At 47.5% G+C, this 18,779-nt stretch overlaps 1 protein-coding gene across 1 annotated transcript in view; it reads left to right on the top strand.

The window, feature by feature from the left end:
* The first annotated feature begins 263 nt into the window (after positions 1-263).
* GSG1 (germ cell associated 1) overlaps positions 264-18,779 on the top strand; it is a 115,876-nt gene continuing 97,360 nt past the window's right edge. The window contains exon 1 of the mRNA XM_064155076.1: positions 264-406. The gene's annotated coding sequence lies outside the window, so the exon portion shown is untranslated. The remainder of the gene's footprint in view (positions 407-18,779) is intronic.

Raw genomic sequence — 18,779 nt, 5'->3', positions numbered from 1 at the left:
TGTCTGTCTCTGGGTGTCTGAAGTCCTGCTGCCAAACTCTCTGTACCAGATTACTGTGCAGTCAGATCAAGTTTCTAACAGACACAAGACTCAGCAATGAGTGAAATAGCTTTTCTTCAGCTAAATATGCCATGCATTTGAAATGTCTGTCCTCTATGATAGGATCTTCTAAGCATAGTGATGGAAGGTGTGTGGGCTGGGCCTGTGCCTTCGCCAGAGATATCGTAGAGCTCTAACAGAAACATTGAGAGTGGAATGGATGGGCAGGAGCAGCACCAGGGGATGTGGCAGAAGGACAGGAATGACAGCTGTTGATGACACCTAAGATAGAAGCTTATCAAGACCACAGCACATCAAAACACCCAGACTGGGAGTTAAGCAAAAGACAGACTGAAGCCATTAAGAGGTAAGATAAAGGACAAGCCTGGAGCTGTTAAAGATACCCAGGTAAGGAAACTAAAGAGACTGAGTAAAATCAACAATGTTTCCTAATACTTTTGAGAGGTGGAACAGGGCAGGGAGACAAAAGATCATGATCACTGTGAACCCTGAAAATGAACAAAAGGCAGATGCAATGACTGCCCATGGTCACCTGCCTAAGAGGGGCTCTGGAGATATGATGGCTCATTAGCTTGTGTCCCTTGTACCCATGGATTTGTAAGGAGTCCTAGCTGGAGCACATAGGCACACACCTGTTGGTGCCTGACAGCATATGGGCATGAAAGAATAGATGTGAATGAAATCAGTGGTTGAGAATAAAATCATCTCCCCTAATAAGGGCTCTCATTGAACTCTGCTGCATTAGCTGAGATTTGTGCAGCAGCAGAGCTCTCTGGTTCCTAGCAAAGGAGTCAAAGTGTGAAAAGCCCTGAAAGATCATGTTCTGCATGAGGAATAGGGAATGTTCACACACAGCCCTGTGAAGGTAGGTGTGTGCTCCAAAGCCTGTGCTTAAATTAATTCTTAAAGCTCTTCAATTTAACATTACTTTCCTCTCCATACAGAATGTAACTGAAGGAGGGATAATTTTCTCTCCTCCTCTGCTTCTTTCTTTCTCTGCCACCTGCTTCCACATATGATGTTTTCTCTCACCAGAGACTATACATACTATGCTGAATGAACAAGCCCTGATGTATGGTTGTAGTCCTGAGGCAAAGGTGTGTTGACAGTATTAGGAAGGTAGGCTGTGAAGGATGGGAGGGAAACAACATATTATATATGTTCTTCCTTATCTTCATGTCTCTGTAAACTCTGGCTCTAACTCATGTGTGAGCTGCAGGACAGCTGTCAGACTGAGTACTGCTTGTAAAATACATCTGGTGAGGAGATAAGGGCTGGGCTATTGCAACATGGAGAAGCAAAGCCTTCATTCCAGTTGGTGGATGACTCCTTGCTGCTGGCTGCACCCAATGTTCATCTTCACAAGGAAACTGGAATTAATTACAATTTTCACCTCTCTCCTGTCTCTAAGCACCTCAGGGTGCTCAGATAGCATGTGTCTGAGCTCCCTGACATCTTTTGTTATCTTTTTTGCTCAGCCACAGCCCTGATTACTTCAAGCACAAGTCCTGCTTTGCAAGGCTACAGTCATAATTAACACTCAGCAGTTCTGTGGCTGCAAAAAGGAACCAGTTCTTAGAGGGTGCCTGCATCCTGCCTGTCCTGCTGTCTGCCTGCTGCAGAGGTGTCACACACTGAGGTGTGACTGGGCTGAAGGCAAGAGGTGTCTGGTACTTGCTGGAACTGGATGGTCACAGGTTTTCATTTGAGTGCTATGCCCCCATGAAAGCACACTTGCTGTGCATCATACAAGTGTGACATAAAATCCAGTGACCTGCTGAGTCAGAGTAATGGTGCCCACAGCCCAGCTCTGGGTGTCCTATGGTGCCAGCAGGAACAGCACTGGAGCCTGGCTGCTTTCAGCAATGCCTTTGCTGTGTACTCTGCCAGCACCATGGCATTTGATGGGCACAAGTTCTGCTTTCACCTGAACCACTGTCTTGGTGAGCCTTTAAAGCTTCCTAATATTCTTTTTCCCAAAGCAAAGGCCCCAACCACTTCAGCTTCTCCTCCCGAGGTCACTGCTCCATTATCTTAGCCATTCTAGTTGTTCTTTTCCATGCCATCTCTGACTCCACTCTTCCCTCCTGGGGAGCAGGGACCATAGCTGCCTACCATTCCCCAGAGCTGAGTGCACCTGGGTTACATATGGTAGCAGAAGGATACAACAGAAGAGGACTGTACAGTGGTACACTGTTCCACTCAGGAATCATCAGCTTCAGCCAGCACTACCTTAGACCCTTCTTCCCATCCAGTCCCACTACTTGACAAACCTATTTTCAGCAGCAACTTTTGCTGTGCTGTTTCCCCCACATTTCCTGTCCTTGTAAACACAACATTAAGCAGAGAAACTTTCACAGGGTGTGTGCAGGAGACTGATTTCTTGTTCTGCAAATGTGGGGACAGCTCAAAGCTGAAGCTGCCTTCCAAGCACTGCAATGAAGGAAGCTACAGGAGATGCATCCTCAAGAGAAATGCAGCCACCTCTGGGTAGGAAGGTACCACAGTAGAGCATGCAGATTCCCAAAGAGGACTGAAGATGAGGGCTACTGGTGATAGAAGTGGCTTGAAGGAATTTTGAGGCAGACTAACTGCCTGAGTTAGCAGTTTTCTAGGGGAGAATCTGTCCTAAACCAGTCTTGCAGAATGTCCATCAGCTAGTAATTCTGATAGCCTTGCTGAAAGGTCTGCTGTGAGGCAGAGAAGCAGGAATGAAGGAAGAAAGAAGGTCTTCCCTGTGTGAAATCTTAAAGTTTTAGATAGCTTTGGGTTTCAGTGGAGCAGAAGAAACAGGAGGGAAAGCAAAGAAAGTACAGGCATTTTCTGGGGACACAATAACATAGCAGTGATTCACAGTATCTAAACCTGAAATGTTCCTGCATGCTTTGTTTCAAGGAAGAATTGTAGCATTTAGAAACTGTGCAGATCCTCCAGGAATTGCTAACCAGACCATGGCAGAACTTCAGAGCATCACTTTTCACTCAAACTATGGCTTCTAGCACAGAACGTTGCCATTTCATTCAACAGGTTTCAGGTGGACACATGGGAGAAACTGGGCAGCTGGTGCCCTGTTAATGCATGATTGTGGCTGTGGGAAAACTCCTTTGGGTCCTGGTGTCTTTTTGTGTGCTGCTGGATGCTCTGGGAGAGATGACTGCGAGTGAAGGCATCACTAGTGGGGGAAAGATTCTTTGCTGTTGAGCATGTCACAGGCACTTCTGTAGGTGCTGTGGCACGGCAGGACCAAGGCATCCAGTCCTCAGCTCCCAAGGTATGGCTGGGGCAAACGGATGCTGTTTGGGAGGGCAGAATCCTCCTTGGATGGAGGGATAATAATCTACAAACCACATTTGCCCATTTTCATCCTGGTCCTTATGCTGGGCTCAACAGCAGAGACAAGGAACTTAGGCTTTGTGAGTCTTAGTGCCATCAGCTGAAAAAAAGGGGGTCAATATCAGGCTTACCTACTTCCCAGTGTGTTGCAGATAATTAGAGCTAGCATTAGTTAATGTCTGCACAGGTCTGGGGTGTGAAAGTGGCAATATCGTGCTAAGTATTACTCCTGGTGCCTAGACACCATGATTATTCATAACCAGAGCAGTCAATTAAATTAGCTGAAAGTGGAGAGATGCAGAAATGAGGTGGGTGGAGGAGATACATAAACATAATACTGTATGCATGGTGCCCTTCAGCTGCAAAGGGCAGGGAAATCTATACTGCTATTTAGGGAGGCAGAGAAAGAGGTCTCTGTGTAGGAGGGCAGATGCTCCCCAACAGTTTTGGGTGTCTGTTCCAGCAGTCAACTGGCTGAGGAAGGCAAGGGTCAGTTCCTGACATTTATGTGATAGAGGGCACAAGTCTCACATGGTCCTCACAGAATTCCTGCTGAAGATGCTGATTCTCTCTGACATCTACAGGACAAAGCTGAGCAGCACTTTCCAGAGAGTGAAGGCCAACTCAGCCTCATGTCTGTCAGCCAGCACCATCCTCAGTGAAGAGGAAGGAATATTCTTCACCAGGAGCAGTACAGGGTAGCACTTTGTTGGTCATGGTGCCAGATAGCTTTGAGTGTAATACAGTCTAGTAGGTACCACATATCCAGCGAGAGAACTATTTCACCCACACCAGCTGTGGGTAAGGAGCAGACACTCTGGGAGAACGTGGAAGAAGCAGGGCAGAGGTGGCTCTGCACCTAGCAAGGCAATGTTCTGAAGGAAAAAGGAAAGTAATGGAACTTGGTTGAAACCCAAAAGGAGGATTTAGAACTATGTGATGCCAGTTCCCAAAACTGGATTTTGTCCAAGATACTTGGATCAATAACCTGTTTTTAGGGGATTGGTCTGGAACAGCTACCATGTCAGGACCTTGGCTTGCAGCCCGTTTCAAGAGCCATCCCCATTCTGACCGCCTGTAGAGGTGTGACCCACCAGGGAGGCAGAGGGAGGGCTGCCACTCTCTGAATCACCAGCGCCGTTTCTTACAGCTCCCCAGTGCTAACCTACACACGTTAGCTGAGAACTTGGCTACAGCTCCTGGCCAGCTTCCATGCTCTGCAATCACATTCTGCTGCTTTGAAATCCCTTTCCTCACACACATGCATATGCCTACCCCATGGTTTCAGAGGGACACAGAGGCTGTCACTGCTTTCTGTCCAAAACTCCTGCACAGTGGCAGAGCTGGCTCATCTGTCTTAGGGAGAGGCTCCGTTTCGGGTAGCACAAGACATGAATTAAGTGTCTGGAAAGGTTATTAAAACTCCTTGGGACTCCTTGGAAGGAAGATGTGATCTTCAGATGAAAGGCATTATTAAAATGTTACCCAGTTTGACTGCTGGGATGATCAGGGCCTGTGGCTATGACTAGGGAGAGGTATCCTCGTGATGCTGTAAGGCAAAGATTGCTGACACTATGTATATTCCATTTATGAAGTCATAAAGGTGTCTGTGGTAGACAACTGATTTAGGATTTTGTTCCTCCTTTCTCCTCCTCCCCTTGTCATATGGCTTTGCTTCAGCCTCCTCCTCCCCATGCTATCCTCCTGCCAGAAAGCCTGAGTATCTCCTGTCATCAGAATGATTATTCTCTTCTGTGTTAGAATGAATGATTAGCCTTTATCTAGTTGCCTCCATAATTAAGTGCTGCATGGAAGGATATTCTTGTAAGTAACCAAGGTGGTTGCTCCCTGTGGGGCTGTCAGGATGGTGGTGCAGCTCTCCACCAGCTTACAGGCAGGGACATGGGTGTCCTGCACAGACATGTACTCACATCTGGCCCCTGACATACCACATGGGCAAGATGCCATTTTTGTAGCTGAGATATGTACCTCCCCACCTTGAATGGCATGTTCAGTTTTGGGCCCCTGACTGTAAGAAGGACATAAAAGTGCTGGAGCAGAAGAGGCTGAGGGGAGACCTTATTGCTTTCTACAACTACCTGGAAGGAGGTTGGAATGAGGAGGAGGCCAGCCTCTTCTTCCTGGTGGCAAGTGACAGGACCAGAGGAAACAGTTACAAGCTGAGCCAGGGAAGGTTTAGGCTGGATGTTAGGAAATATTTCTGCACTGGAAGGGCTATGGAGCATTGGAATGGTCTGCCCAGGGCAGCGGTGGAGCTGCCGTTCCTGGAGGTGCTTAAACGATGTGTGGACCTGGCACTTAGGGACATGGTTTAGTGCTGACTCCTGCTGTGCTGGGTTGAAGCTTGGAATGGATGAGCTTGAAGGTCTCTTCCAACCAACTCTATTCTGTGAGCCTGAGATCTCTGCATTCGTTTGTTGGCTGCCACAGCTACCCCAGCTGATACCTGTGTGCAGAGGGCACATGCTCAGCCACTGCCCTACAGGTACCCGACTCTGGCTATGGACTGAGCCTCTGCACATCTCCAATTTACCTTCTCCACTTCCCTGAATCAAAGCTACCAGTCTAATCCTTTTCTGGGGTCCCTGGATAACCACTCTGAGGAGGACTGGGGGGTAGGGAGAGGTGGAAAGAGGAGAGGGGATATTAGAGATCAATAAAGTGTAAAGAACACTCCACCCTTCCTATAAATATCCCAATAGCTCCCCTGCTTCCTAGCAGCGCTAATGAGGCTCAACAGGAGTGATAGAGGTCGACAAAGGAATCACTGATGAACAATCAGAGATAGCGCTTGGCTGCTAATGGGACTAATGAGCTGCTTTGCATAAGATGAGAGAGAGGGAGGAAGAGGAGCAGATGGGCTCTTGGAGGGAAGGCCAGTGGCAGCAGGAGCACCACGAGTGCCCTGAAGCGTGGCAGAGCTTGCTGCTGTCTGTACCTTCGCTGGCAGGAGGCACTGACCACAGAGAGTCAGCACTGAGAGGCAACATGAACCAGGACTTAGCGCAACACGCCTGGGCCCACGGGGCAGGTAGTGTATTGTCCTTGTGCACCAGAGAAGCTAACCTCATCATTTACTGGGGAAAGAGTCTTCTGGAACTCCAGTGGCCAAGACAAGGATGTGGGGACTTCCACAGGACAATCAACCCTATTCTTGGGTTAGAGAACTGTCAGACTCTGCATGTGTTGACCGCAGCACCAGGTGTGGCTGGGCAGATATCCTGGGGACTAGTATCCCACCTCGAAGTAGGTATCATCTTGTTCCCTACCTTGTGCCAGTAGAACCCGGGGTGCAGCTCTAGGTGAGAAATTCAGGGTTTAGAGTGAGTAGGTGGAGAAATTCAGGGTTCACAGTGAGTAGGAAGCTGCTATACAGCTGAGGAGGGAGAAAGAGCAAGAGACATAGGTGGTTGCTGTGGAAAAAAGATGCTAGTCCATGCCTCAGTCAGACAAATAGAGGCAAGAGGTGAGTCTAACCCCAGGTCACACCACTAAGGTTTGACACAGATTTTGAGAAGTAAAGAACAAGGTGCCCTGCTGCATTTTGGCAATGCATGGCAGACATACAAAGAGGATTTCTCCCTTTGAGTATATGACACAGGCAAACTACATCTGAGTCACTCTTCCTTGGCACATTAGTCCCACTCCTACAATGATTGCTAATTTGATACCTGAGAAACAATGATGTCCTGTTTTGCCTCTCACACCTGACTGCTGATCCTTCCACAACTGCTGGTTGGAAACAGAACTACCATCTCTGTCACTCTATTTCAACCCTTGACCCCTCTCCTGAGACTGCAGGCAGCCAAACAAGCTATGATCTCTACCACAATTCAGACAAGCATCTGCTAATAACCAGCCTGAAGTTCATGGATGTGTTTCCTTTTCACCAAAGCTCCCAGAGCAGCCAGAAGATGGTGATGACTTCAGCAAGAGCAGCAGGTTAGAAAGGCTGCAGCAGTGCTCTTGTTTGGATTCAGAAGCAGATGCTATAAATTATCTTGCACATGGAGCTGTAGAAATTATTTTCTGCCTCGCCTCCATAATTTCTTGGCACTTTATCTAGGTGAACAGCTGCAGGTGGGGTGCCCTCACAGGGGTGAAAAGGCACTGAGCTCTCTGCCCACATACTTGCTTGTACTGGGAGGGATGACTGTGGACTGGGTGCAGCTCCTTTAGGAGAGAGGAAGTGAATAAAACCTTTCTTCCCCTAGAGCAGTTTGTGTGCAAGGCTGTATGCTGACTGCCACTCCTGATATGGTCTCCAGCGTAGGGAATGTCTCTAGCAAGAGATGGACCCAGAGAACCAGCTCTGTATTCAGAGCAGTCTGTGGGCCATGTAAAGCCACCAAGCATTCAGGTAGCCTCTGTGCTTCTCTCACTTTCACAGGGAAAGGGAGTGATGTAAAGGGATAATTTAGTACCAGATTAAAATTACAGTGTGACTGTGTTGTCACACTGTGTTGACTTGAAGGCAACCAGTTGGGATGCTGGCAGTGCTAGGCCAGGAGGGACTCCATGCCCTGGAGGTATTCACAGGGAAGCTGTGCTCCCACTCTCCTCTGGCATTTCCAGCTGCTGCTTCTCTCCCTCCAGAGTCCTGTACGTTGAACTTCAACATGTGAACTCCTTGAGTTGAGCCCTGGAGGATATATACTTACAGTACTGTATTTAAATGTGAGGTAGATCATTTGCACTGCTTCTGGGGTATTCAGTCCTTGTGTTAAGTCTGAGTGCTCTGAGTTCTGTGCTCTGTGTCTTGCTGTGAGTGTCCTTGTGTCACTGCCCTGCCTCCAGTGGCTACTGAAAGTGCTTCTCGGGGATCACTTCCTGGCAGCTTGGCATAGAATCATAGAATCATAGAATCAAGCAGGTTGGAAGAGACCTCCAAGATCATCCAATCCAACCTAGCACCCAGCCCTAACCAGTCAACTAGACCATGGCACTAAGTGCCTCATCCAGGCTTTGCTTGAACACCTCCAGGGACGGTGCCTCCACCACCTCCCTGGGTAGCCCATTCCAATGCCAATCACTCTCTCTGTTGCAAAGGAGCCTTGCAGAAAAACTCTGCAGGGGTTTCTCCACGTGGAGAAAAAGAAATCAAAAAGACATGGCTGGCTCAAAAAATCACAACTTCTTTTCTAATGGCCACCATGCCTGATCAGAGAAAGAAATCTACCTCTTTGCTAGTGTGATGGGTAAAGTAATGCTATCCTTAACATCTGTAGTGACATGAGGCTAGTGGAGGCCAGAGCCTTATGCACACACAAATACAGATGTGTAGTTTTTTTGTGTGTCCCAAGAGTTTACAAGAGAGAACTGTGACAGGCAATTGGGGCAGAACATGAAAAAGGAATGGACAAGATGCACATGAGTTTGCTGTTATGGTTTGTCACTGCCATGCTGGTGGTGGAGGTATGGTTGAGTGAGCAGCACTTGACTAGGTGGGATGAAGGAAGGGCTGGAAGCCAACCTGTGACACTAGAGGGAAAAGGCCTTGCCATGAAAGCTGCAGAGATTGATGGGAAGATGTTATCTATGGCCACTGGCTTCTGTCTGATCTGCTTTCTGTAACTGCTCTGTCAGCTTCAGGCAGTTACTGCCAGCTCCTTCCCTAGAGAAAGGGAAAGACACTGCAGTACAGGCCCTAACACCTATGTACATCTTGCCTTCAGCATCCAGAGGTGCTAAGATTGCTCATTTGGAGTAGTTTTATAGCTTGTTCCCCTGCTGCTGATCCTGATGCTGATACCTGAGAGCGCAGGGACTTGTTCTCTCTACTTTTTGGCATGCTTCAGCCTCCACTTGCCTCCTCTCCATCTTTTCTTTCTCAAATGTTAGTCAGACAAAGACAAAAAGAGGCTGAAAATCACCAGAGATCTGCCCAAGAGAAGGTTTCCCTAGCATGTCCTTTCGGAGAGAGTGTGGTTATTGCTGCCCTAAGTGACTATGCTGCAGCTGATCAGTGCAGAGATATCTTTCTTCCAGCTGGTAGACACTCTCCTGCTTCCTCTTTGTGATACCCTATTATGGCTGAAGGACGCCAGGATGGCTTCTCTTTTTGTTTAGTTAATGTTGCTGCTAGTTTGGAAAGAAAATGCCTTTGCTGAAACCGTGGTGGGCAGAGGAGTGTCTGTCACATTCCCATGGCCACGAAGCTATTGTGCTGGCAGTACTTATTCCATCTGCATGATTTAGCTGGGTCTCAGCAGCTATTCTCCAGCTGAATGTCTGAGTTACTACTCTGGAGTTATTTGTGTCATTGGACATTTGAATGGAGGTGAGGTTCAGATTTCCAGTGCAGCTTTAGACAAGGTGTTTTAACCTCCTTATGCCTCACTCTTGCCTCCCATATGCAAGACACAGACATCTAAATCTTCTTTTTACCCAGCTGAATTTTAAATTCTTTGGAACAAAGGTGGATTTTTTTTTTGTTTAACAACGTGAACAACACTTTCTTTTTGAGCTTCTGAGCATCACCATATCACAGGCAGATAGTTTCAGTTAGTATTAAAGCTGATCATTTTTAGTAAGTGATGATCTAATGATGCTCTTTGCAAGAAGGATGCAAGCTATGCCTGGAGTCCTGTTCCACTTCTTACACCAGTATCTTCTGTATCTCTTAAGTTCCTTTTCCTGATTTGTATTCTCTTTTTCTCTTGAGCTCTTTCATGTCATGCTGCTGTGGCAAAACAGCTGCCACAGAGCACATCAGCCTTGACATGTATGCATGTGGGCAATGGGAGGTGGCAGATGGACACAAAGTTCTCTTATCTTGGAAGGGAACTGCCACTTTAGAATCCAAAATCTACACTTGAAAAGGGTTTTAACTCTAAAGTTTCTGTTGACACCTGTACTCATACACTGAAGAAGCACAGTGGAAGGGCAAAAAAAGCACAATGCACTCAAACCTTCACAGGTACCTTCACAGTCACCTACATATGCCCAGAAGCTTGCTTTCTGTCATCTATGAAGACATCCATTTCTGGGGGGTAACTTAGCACTTACATCAAGTAGAACATTCATAAATGCACTAAGTTGAGAGAAGGCATCTTTGTAAATATCTTTCCCTTCACCACCATCCCTAACAGGCAAAATCCTCTTTCTCTGGTAGATTGCTCCAGCAGAAGCACCATAGGACCAGTTGCCATGGAAACAAAACCTTTTCCTTCTCGTATTTCAGTAATGTATTGAAGGTTTTCAGGGTCCTTTCCCTTTTTTTCCCCTCTGCTTGGCCTTTCAGAATTTTCAGTGCATCATATACTGGAAGTGCAATGCTCTTACTCTTCAAAACCCAAACAAAAAAACAACCCACAAAATTGTTCCTCCATCTCAGCTTACTCTGTCTCTGCCATCCTTTCCTCTCACTCCTTGTCTCTGCAACTTGATGGCTTAGGTTTTCTATAGCAATCTAACTCAGAAACAGTAATTTGCTTTGTGTGACACACAATTCCTTTGCCTGTATCTCAAAGTTCTCACCAAAGGTGAGGAAGGAGCATTTTGCTGTGGACTGGTCTTGCAGTCTAAGTTTCTCTGTTATACAGTGCAATTGAACATCCTTTGTGACATTCACAGATTCCATTGTGTTGGAAGAGACTCTCAAAGGTTACCCTGTCCAACCACCCTGCAGTGACCAGCAACAACTCTAACTACATCAGGCTGCACAGGGCCACATCAAGTCTAATTTTGAGTGTATCCAGGGCTAGAGCCTTAAATACATCCTTGGGCAACCTATTCTAGTGTTTTATCACTCTCACTGTAAAGAATTTCCTCCTTATGTCCAAACTAAGATCTACACTGCTCCAGTTTCAAATCATTGCCCCTCATCCTATCATAACAAGCTCTTCTAAACAGTCCTTCCCCAGACTTCTTGTAGGTCCCCTTTAGATATTGAAATGCAGCTACAAGGCTTCCCTGGAGACTTTTCTTCACTAAGCTGAACAGTTTCATTTCTTTCAGCCTGTCTGTGCTGGTTTGAGGCTAATTAGAATATTGTAATGAGAGAAATTAGATCATTGGTTGTGAAAAGAAAACAGTGATGAAGTCTATATCATTGATTTTCTTAACAGGAGAGATGCTTCAGCCCTCTCATCATCTTTGTAGACCTCACAGTATCACAGTATCACAGAATTATCAGGGTTGGAAGAGACCTCACAGATCATCAAGTCCAACCTCATCTAGATCCATATGGGAGGTGAGGAAAGGGAAGATGTAAGGATTTCCATTCATGGGTGTAAAAGTACTTTCACAGCCATGATTCCCATCTCTGCAGTTTCAATGCCTTACAGCTTCTGCTGTGAAACCTACACCACCAGTCTGCTTGCTCCATTGCATACAGCTGGGTGCACCTGCTCATCTGAGTTTCAGTAGCTGAACAGCACAACACATGAAGGAAGAAATCTAGAGGCAGTTAAGTAAAGAGCTTTAGAGATGGTCTTTACTATGCTGTGCAGCTGTCTGTTTCCTTGCATGCTTCATTCTTCTAACAAGCCCTGCAGTTCCCTCTAAGCAATGCACGTCCTACTGCAGCTACTCCCTCACGGTCCACAGGTGACTCCTGGCTCGTGAAAACCCTTGTGAAAAGAATCTTACATCAGTGGTCATCATGGTGCATCCCCTCAGCATTCATAGGCTTCAGATGAGCATTATTATAAGCACATCCCCTAGCCACTGCTTCCTTCCACTTTTTATGTGCCGCTTCACAGGCACAGCTTTGATATTTTTCCTCTTACCTGCTAAGCTGACTACAAAGGATGCAGTGGGTTTGAGGTTTGTGTATAGGAATAACCATCAGCCCTGGAGGCAAGCAATGTTTTCTAGAAGACTGCAAAAAAGCAAAGGGGAAGTTATTTGAATGCATAAGGGGTTTGGACACCATCTGGCCCACCAAAAGAATAAGCTAGGACATCAAGAAGTACTAGAGAATGCACAGGGTTAGTGCATTTACCTGCAAAGAATAAGAGCAGGAGCTGGATCTCATAGCTGAGGTACCAACATGGGCTGACAAGAGAGCAGATGAGCAACAAACAGTCTTAGTGGGTGTTGGGCCCACTGCAGAATGAAGGTAAAATAAAAGGAGGAGTGTCCTATGATTCAGTTTGTTCCTTATTGGTAACATGTGGACACAAGCCTTAAAGCAGCCATCAGTCACCATCACTAACTCCCCAGCAAGTGGCCCACTCCAGGAGAAGGGTCAGAGGAGAACATTACCAGAACCCTATGTTCATATTGCTGGAAGGTTTAAGACTGCAATAGCACAGCACACATGTGTGATTGCCTCCCAGGGACATTAACCATTGCTGTGTTCTTCTCTGTGCTCTCAAACAGAGCCAGGCTGAGGTAAGTCATTATTTGGTTAGGAAACCTGCAACTTGTGCTAGGAAAAATGTTTTGATGGACTCAGCGTTGGAGAACTTCCTGGAGAGTCTGTGGAAAAGGTTTGTGACTCAAAGGTGTGCAGCTGGCTGTGGGAGGTGCCTTCTTCCTGGGGAGCAGAACCATGACACTGAGCATTTGAAACCATGGAAAGTTTGGTTCCCCAGGTCCAAATGACCCAGGGATGCAGAGTGCTAAAGCACACTTTTTGAGTTCATAGCCTGACAACAGAATTACCTACCAGCCAGGAAAGTGCTTGAGACTAAATCATTATGCAGTTACATTTTAAACTCCTAATTACTTATTGTGTTTCCTTCTAAAGAGGCAGGGCTGAACATAATATCTCTTATTTTGTAGCAATTACTGTTAACAAATGGTTTCATTAAAACTTAGTAAAGGCACTTTTGGTCAAAGACTCCATTTTCCCAGTGTGGAATTAGTATTTTTGGTCACAGCCCAAAAAAGTGACATTTCAAAGTATGAATAAAACTAGCATACAACTTGCAATCAACTGAGGACAAGTAAGATCTACATTTCCTGTGATTCCTTTTGTTGTCTGCTGTGGTTTTTATCACACAATCTGGACCATCTCAGTTTAGTTAGCAGCCATCAAGGCAAGAGTCATGTTTCTGCCACAGCTTTGTCTAGTGCCTTGCACAAGAGCTGTTTGGGACCACTGCTGGGGTCTGAGGTGTAAGGTCCCAGCAGCAGAGATGAGGCTACTGCTGTGATGAGATGAGCAGAGAAGGACTACATAGAGCTGAGAGGGTGGACTCATGGGAAATGCAATTATCACACTGGTGCCAGCCACAGTTAATGGCACTGAGGCTTAAATCCTCATCATCAGGGTTATCAGAGAGTGATCAGTGCTGGCAGGAAAAGAGAAGCAGTTTAAGCAGATGGGATATCTCTAATCTTCCTAGTAGTTGTGTTTGTGTGTTGGTGCCATGAGGGCAAATAATCTGGACATCTAAATCCCTTGTCTACACTTGGAGTGTATCCAAATGGATGTCAAGGTAAACAAACACAAATCCTGGCTTGGACTGTCTACCCTTGAGGCTTCCAGCAATGATGTCACCAGGCTGGGTGGTTGTGGACTACAGTCCCTGACAAATGTACACAAGGCTTACTCTAAATGTGTCCTTTGGAGTAGAGCAACCTTCCCAGCATGGCTTCAAGGAGCCAATCCCTGTGCTGGCAACAGACCCAGTCTGCAGCCTCTTCTTGAGGTAGTAAGGGGCTCTAGAACTGGTACAAAACAGGAGTGTGTGACAGCTGGGACTATGTGGGTGACAGCTGGGAGTATGTGGGTGACAGCTGGGACTATGTGGGTGACAGCTGGGACTATGTGGGTGACATCCACTCCTGGATTTTTTTGTGCACACCATTTTCCCCAGATAAGAGTTTGTGCTCCTCAGACGGCAGCAATGTGAGGTTGTGAGGGTTTGACTGGACTCCCTGTGGCCTTCTGCTGTACTGAGGTGTGATGCTGTGCTCCAGAGCTGTCTGGCTTCAAGGATATAAATCCTCAAGCTGCATGTCATGGAGTGGGAGTCCAGTCTGCTTTCAGGGCAAGAGGGAAGCTGCCTTTGAGTGCAGTTTGATTGTGTTGGGAGCAGACAGTGGATACATCTCTCTCCACAAAACTGAAGTCTCATTTAGAGGTGCATCTTTCACACACCTTACCCCAACTCAGCACTGCTGACCCCTTTCTTCCCAGATCCTGTAGTTGTCTCATTGCTTTTTCAAAGTTTAAATGCTTCCTGCTTCTCTGCTGTCCAGAGTCTGCTTCCTTTCCCCTCTACAGACCAACTCCAGCCCACTTTCCTTCAATTCTCCCAGGCATCTCCTAACCCTTTCACATCCACCCTCTTGATATGTGAGGTTCACCACAACACCCTCAATGTCCTTTCCTCCCCCCCCTCCCCCCAAAATGTGTCTCTCTTTTCTTCATTCTCATCTGACAATTTCTGCTGCTTAATGTGACTGCTTCAACCACCCCTTACCTGCTTCCCCAAGGGAAGGACAGCTCCAAATATCCTGCAGATGTGCACACAGCTGGATGCAGGAAGCACTTGCCCAAATTCCTCCTCTGGATGAATCAAAGACCACACACACACACACACACAAAGGCTATGTCTTTGGAAGACTTGACTTCTTCTAGTCCTATAGCTGTTCATTTCTGCTGAGGGTAGAGGAACTTTGTCTTATTTCTGTTAATTTATTGTTTTTTAAACCCTAGCATGCATTAGTTAAAAATATTCAGGGGTTTGGGTGGAGTGGATTGAGCTAATTAGACATTTGGACCAAGTTTGTGTGATATTGGAATTTTGAAACAGTTAATTTTGGACCCAGCTAAAAAAATTGATTTGAGTGATTTCATAATGGGGCTTAAAAATACTGAAATGCACAGATACTGTTTTTTTAACAAAGTGACCTTGCTGGAAGTGAGTAAAATAGGAACAACTTTTCAGAGTGATTAAATAGCTCCAAACTGTAAGAGAAGCCAGTTTGAAAAGAATTAAAGGGGTCAGGCTGGATCCAGTACAAACTACTTCTCTTAAAATTTCCTTTAAAATATTGTTTCAGGTTGGGTATTATTGGAGGCTATGCAAAAATGAATAGCCACATCCCCAGCTCTGCTTTGCACACCATTGAGAAATTCTAGAGGTGGCTTTGCACATTCTGAATAGACAAACCCTGTTTTTGAACAGTGCAGAAAGAGGCAGCCACAACACAGAGGAATGTACAACTCTCAAAGAGAAAAATGGAGGGGAAAAGAATGTAGAATAGAATCAGTCAAGGTTGGAAGAGACCACAAGGATCATCTAATTCAAACCCCCCTGCCATGGGCAAGGACACTCTACCCTAGATCAGGCTGCCCACAGCCTCATCCAGCCTGGTCTTACCCTCAGGGACAAGCCCTCAGCCACCTCCTTGGGCAACCCATTCCAGGCTCTCACCACTTTCATGCTGAACAACTTCCTCCTCACAGCCAGTCTGAACCTACCCATCTCCAGCTTTGCTCCATTCCCCGCCCAGTCCTGTCACTCCTTGATATCTTGAAAAGTCTTTCCCCAGCTTTTTTGTGGGTCCCCTTCAGATACTGAAAGGCCACAAGAAGGTGACCTGGGAGCCTCCTCTTCTCCAGACTGAACAGCCCCAACTCTTTCAGTCTGTCCTCATAGCAGAGCTGCTGCAGTCCTCTGAGCATCCTCACAACCCTTCTCCGGACACGCTCCAGCATCATCACATCCTTCTTGTAGTGGGGGCTCCAGAACTGGATGCAGTACTCCAGATGGGATCTCAGCAGAGTACAATAGGGGGGGAGAATCACCTCCCTGGCCCTGCTGGCCACACTTCTCCTGCTGCAGCCCAGGCTCTGGTTGGTTTTCTGGGCTGCAAGTGCACACTGCTGGCTCATATTGAGCTTCTGGTCCAGCAGCACCTCCTAGTCCCTCTCCTGAGGGCTGCTCTCCAGCCACTCACTGCCCAGCCTGAATTTGTGCTTGGGATTGCCCTGACCCAGATGCAGGACACTGCACTTGATCTTGTTGAACCTCATGAAGTTGGCTTGTGCCCACAACAGAGAAGGAAAGAAATATGAGGCGAAAGGATATATCCTGTCAGCAGAAAGGAAGCCTTGGTAATATGTATTTGGTTTATGGTGATATGTTTTATGAGTTACTTTTTAAACACTGTTTGGGCTTGTTTAAACATCTTTTATACAGATTTAACTAAATCAGTTTACAAAACAATTGAATTAAGCCAGGCAATCTCTTAGAGTCCAGACACCTGTATCATAAGTGTTTATATTGGCTTAGCTTCTGCCAGTAAATCATCCTTCCTCCACTGCCCAGCTCCTTCCCACAGCAGCTGTTTGATCGTGTCGCAGGTGGCTTTGCCTCCCTCTCTTCCCCTGGAATTCGACCCCATCTTCTTGGCAGCAGAAGAATGATGAGCTTGGTGGGAGGAGGACAGGCCGCTGGGCTTTTAGGAAGGTGGATCGTGAGGAGGGGAAAAAGCAGAGAGAGGAGGGTGAGCAGCTTTGCAGCTGTACGGTCTGCATCAGCTCAAAGATGCAGTTCGCAGCCAACTACAGCAGAGTGTTTGCTCTGGCAACAGCCATTTAAGTCAGAGAAGCTCAGACCCAAGCAAGCCCTGGGTCTTGGTGGGATCCTGGGGTGGGTACAGGGCAGAAGGACATTCCCAGGTCTGCGGTCCAGGAGGGCAGTCAGACAACAAGGAGCCGATGGACAGAAGCAACAGCCGCCACCCACCCTCTCTGCCCAAGGGTCAGGCACCAGATCCATGGGGTAGCGAGGAATGGGGGCAAGCATACACAGCTGGGGACAAGAGTTGCGTGAGCCCTCGCCGCTGCCGGGCAGGCGGAGCAGGGCCGGGAGGCCTGGTGCGGGGAGCCCGGAGCGAGCGGGACCCGGCGGCGGTGCCGCACCCAGGGCACGGTCGCGCTGCGCCGGGCAGGAGGCGCTGCCAGCGAGGTGCGGCGGGCGCCACCTTGCGGGGGCGGCGGGTGTCAGCCGGCCCCAGGGGTAGGAGCGGGGCCGCGGGGGCTGCCGACACCTCCCCTGTGAGCCCCGCTCCTGCCTGGTGCCTTTGCCTGGCAGCACAGCTCTTGTCCGTTATTAATTTCTGCTCCACACTTCCTCTCACCTCCTCTCACCGCTGCAGCCGCCCAAGATGCTCGCTCTTGCTAGGGCATCTTTCCCAATCTGGTACCTATCAAGCTAAATGAGGCGTAATTAGGAATAATTATGACATGACATGGTCTGGAATTAGAAGCAGATGGGGCTTCCTCCAGGATGTTCCAGGTTGGATTTCAGAGAGGAGGAGACGGAGACAGAGAGGGGACACGAAAATCTCTCATGGTTTCCTACCTGTTGTCACTTCTGCTGGCGGGGGCTGGAGGCAGCGTCCTGGCCAGCAGGGCACTGCTGTGAGAGCAGCGTAAGAGGTCTGTGCTGTGCCCTGAGGTGCCTGTCTTGGGCACTGTGGCTACCCCATAACGACTTCACAAGTCACTCACTCTGCATTAGAAGAATGAAGCAGAACTTGCATTTGGCCATGGTTCTGTCCCGCTGGGTCTTCCTCCTATGCCACAGCAGTCCTAACTTTACAGCAATGTATGGAGTTTTTCTCTAGGAAGGAGGTGGAAGAAAGAGAAGTGAGGAGTGATGGCTCTTTGCTACAGGCAGAAGACACTGATGCTGAACTGCAGGGGCCAGGAAGATGTTTTTCCCCATGCTTTCCACCCTTCCTGAAGGACACTCATCTGCTCTGTGTTGTGTGGTGGGCTGTGCATGGACAGTGATGCTAGAGAGATGCTGGACACTGCTAAAAGGAGGAGGAATGTTTGAGGGAAACTCAGTCTTTGGTTCTTCTGGGAAGATATTCCCAGACAATAGAGTAATGGAGAGGCCCTTGCTTGTGTTGTTTTTGACACATTTACTCACCTTGGTGTCTGTACAGCAAGGAACAGAAGGGAATGTAGGCTCTGAGTGGAGTTGTGTGGAGCAGTGGATCTGCATGGCCACGCTACAGAAGCATAAGAGTGTGAATTGTCATGTGAGGATCAATTTCTCATTAAATCTGATGGCATGCACAAGAAAATCAAGTACTGAGTGAACCTATAACCACTCGCTTTTCCCATTATAAGAGTGTGAGATGGAAGGCTTTGTCAATGGCATTTTGTCACTCTTGTGTATCTGTGAACATCCCTCTGGGGAAAGAGCCAGACCTTACTACACAGGAGGTGGTGGTGGCATGGAATAGCCTTCAATGTCAGCTAAAACACTGCATTTATGTGCTTTTTTAGTTCCTTGTTGTCTGGAGGCATAGATAGGAGGCAAGAGACCAGACTAGCCCAGGGCTCAGACCAGATTGCTGGGAGTTGGGATGGGTAGCAGTACAGGAGCATCACTCTGCTTTCACCTTCACCTGCCCTCTGACTCCCCATCCACACCCCTGAG

This window comes from Pogoniulus pusillus, chromosome 15 (assembly GCF_015220805.1).
Source record: "Pogoniulus pusillus isolate bPogPus1 chromosome 15, bPogPus1.pri, whole genome shotgun sequence".
NCBI classification, from domain to species: Eukaryota; Metazoa; Chordata; class Aves; order Piciformes; family Lybiidae; genus Pogoniulus; species Pogoniulus pusillus.
The sequence above is the reverse complement of the archived record's forward strand: the minus strand, read 5'-3'. Positions and strand labels throughout refer to the sequence as shown.